The 3,106-nt window shown below is 41.1% G+C and overlaps 1 pseudogene; it reads left to right on the plus strand.

The window, feature by feature from the left end:
* The first annotated feature begins 2,252 nt into the window (after positions 1 to 2,252).
* On the plus strand, positions 2,253 to 2,888 carry LOC101658760 (annotated as a pseudogene).
* The last annotated feature ends 218 nt before the right edge of the window (positions 2,889 to 3,106 follow it).

The following is a 3,106-nucleotide window of genomic DNA, read 5'->3' on the forward strand; positions in this document are numbered from 1 at the left end:
AAGTCTTTGGGCGAAGAAAAGTCTGTCTGATCATTCCTACTGTGAAGCCCTGTCCAGGGTTGTTACAGTTCTTGTGAGAAAGAGAAAATAATAAGAAAAAATTAGTGAAATTTTTATAGGGTTTAAACAGGATGAAAGGTTGTGCTTCCTGCTAGCATTTTCTAAGAAACGTAACGGTGACTTTTAAGATTGTTTGTTTTAAGACTGTTTTTTGGAAATATTTACATAGCCATTCCATGACAATACCTAAAATTGTGTCTCGGTGAGAGGCTGAAGGAATGAATTCTAACCGTAGACCTAACTAACCTCAAGACTGCTCTATTGACCACTGGAGGTGGGCTGCCTAGGGCCCGACCCTGGGAGGTGCACATAGGGTTCCTGTCCTGGCTGGACTGTTAGCCTAAAAAGTTGGAAGTCCTGGCCCCCGCAGAAGTGCCTACCTGCGAAGAAAGGGCCAACAATTTAGTTCTGATTCAGCCATTACAAGCCCATTGGAGCACGGTTCTATTCTGACCCCCGGGGGGGTGGGGGTGGTGGTGGTGGTGTATGTGTGTGTCTTTGTTCGGTTCCTTGAAGAACTGAATTCTCAATCCATGGGGAATGGGATGATCATGGTTGTGAGTTCTGTGTCAGACTCCATTCTGGGAGGGAAACGATGGAGTACTATCTTCCCAGGAGATTGGAGACTGCACTTCATGACATCTCAAGTTGTGCCTTGTGTACTGATGGGTGGACCTCTACACAGATAGTCACAGGACTGCTCTTTCACTTCCCCATTCTCCCCACTCCCTGCCAGTCCAAATTCTGCTTGCTCCCATCTCTCCACACTGAATGCAAAGAAAATTTCTAGGGAAATTAAGGAGTTATTTTACTAAAGTTTCAAGTAACTGCCTGTGGATGAACAGTCTAGAGCTAGGAATGGGAGCATGCCTCGCACAGGTCAGTTGGCTCCTTTCTGCCACAGAGTTGGGAAAGACCAAGCTTCACAAGTTAGCCTTCAAAGGGATTCTCTTTGGGCCACCTTCACTCCCTGTTCCTTTATACTGCTTTGAGTTCCACCAAGCCCTCCCAGCCTAGTCAATCCACCCCTGGCCTTGAGTTAAAGGAATCACCTGTTCATTCCTTCATATTTCTTATAAACTCTACCCCCATCATGCTTCATTTATATGAGGGTGTGATGCTATGGTTCCACAAACAAGAAGAAAAATTTTCCCTTCCAGGTCGGTTCAGTCCCGTTCCACCATGCCAGGGCCCCCTCTTTTAAGATTCCTGAAGGCAAACAGGACCCATTATCACTTGGTCTAGTTTACCAGAAAAATGCCCACTCATCTCCTTCCCCGCCCAGTTAGTCTATGCAAAAAATACGTCTTTGTCAGATGAATATAAATTTGATCTTACTCCTTGTTAAATATTGACCTCAGATTTATTATATGTACAACACATTTTTCTCTTAACTAACCTGATTCGTATATAGACTCATTACTGCAAATTCAAGATTCCTACAAATTGCTTTTTATGTTTGATAATGACATAATAGAAGGTTTTTTGTTTGCGTGCAGGCCTTAATCTAAGTCCTTATGTTTCAGCAATAAGTCACTGAGTTACTTTCATATTAAATAAAATGATATATGGGATTTGCTGCCAAATATTACAGGGCTAGGGTTGCCATGAGTCAGACTCAATGGCAGTGAGTTTGCGTTTTTTTTTTAATGGGAAAGTGAGTGGGTCATAAGTTAGTCGATAATTGTGAAAAGGTAGTGCTGGGTCTATTCATTATATTCTATCTTTTTTTATGTGCTTGCAATTCTCTATGATCAAAAGTGTTTGGTTTTTTGGTTTTTAAAGAAACCTAAAAGTAAAGACCAGACTGAAGATTTACCCAATGCAAGCCATCACTTGATATCTTGACTGTTGCTTCTACGATCATTGATTGTTGATCTAAGAAAGATGAAATCCTTACAACTTCATTTTTTCCCTCTATTTATCATGATTCTACCTATGGGTCCAGATGTGAGGATTTTTGTTTTCTTTATATTGAGTTGCAATCCATACTGAAGGTTGCAATTTTTGATCTTCATCAACAGGTGCTTCAAGTCCTCCTCACTTATTCCACAATATTATCCATATAGTTCAGCTTCGCTGATTATTATACCAATTGAATAAGTGTAATGAGGGCAGGAGGGGACAGATGAGGAAGGAACGCCGGCCGGATCCCAAGGCTAAGCTCGGGTGCCCACCCACGGCCCGGCCCAGCCATGATCAAGGTGATTCTTATCTTCAACGACCACGGGAAGCCGCGGCTTTCCAAGTTCTACCAGCCCTACAGTGAAGACACACAACAACAAATCATCAGGGAAGCCTTCCATTTGGTATCTTAGAGAGATGAAAATGTTTGTAATTTCCTAGAAGAAGGATTGTTAATAGGATTTGACAACAAAACTGATATATAGGCATTATGCAACACTATATTTTGTCTTCTGTGTGGATTCTTCAGAAAGTGAACTTGGCATTTTAGATCTAATTCAAGTATTCTGGAAACATTAGACAATTGTTTTGAAAATATCTGTGAACCGGATTTAATTTTCCATGTAGATAAGTTTCACAATATTCTTGCAGAAATGGTGACAGGGGGTGGGGGGGTAGGGGCGGCAGAGACCAACATGAATGAGAGTGTTACAAAAATTGATGCACAAAATAAACTGGAAAAATCTGAGGCTGGCTTAGCAGGAGCTCCAGTCCATGCTGTATCAGCTGTAAAGAATATCAATCTTCCTGAGATCCCAAGAAATATTAACATTGGGGACATCAGTATAAAAGTGCCAAACCTGCCTTCTTTTAAATAAAAAATCAAAAGGCTACTACAAGGTAAGATCCAGGGGGGAAAGTCATCCAAGTTTATCATGCAGTTGTTTACCAAAGATAGAGGAGGAGAGTCTTGTTCTTGGGTTTAAGTCAAAGAACTGTACAGAAGTTGTGAAAAGTCAGTATGTGAAATTCAATGTTGCTTTTCTTGCTCACTGATTTTAAAGAAATTGAATAGTTTTTGTTGTTTCTCTTCCCTTTTCTAAACTGCATTCCTATGCCCACCTAAAGGCATGCCTCTATG

Source organism: Echinops telfairi, unplaced genomic scaffold, assembly GCF_000313985.2.
Source record: "Echinops telfairi isolate 266 unplaced genomic scaffold, ASM31398v2 ScPeMD7_7424;HRSCAF=8462, whole genome shotgun sequence".
In the NCBI taxonomy this organism is placed as follows: domain Eukaryota; kingdom Metazoa; phylum Chordata; class Mammalia; order Afrosoricida; family Tenrecidae; genus Echinops; species Echinops telfairi.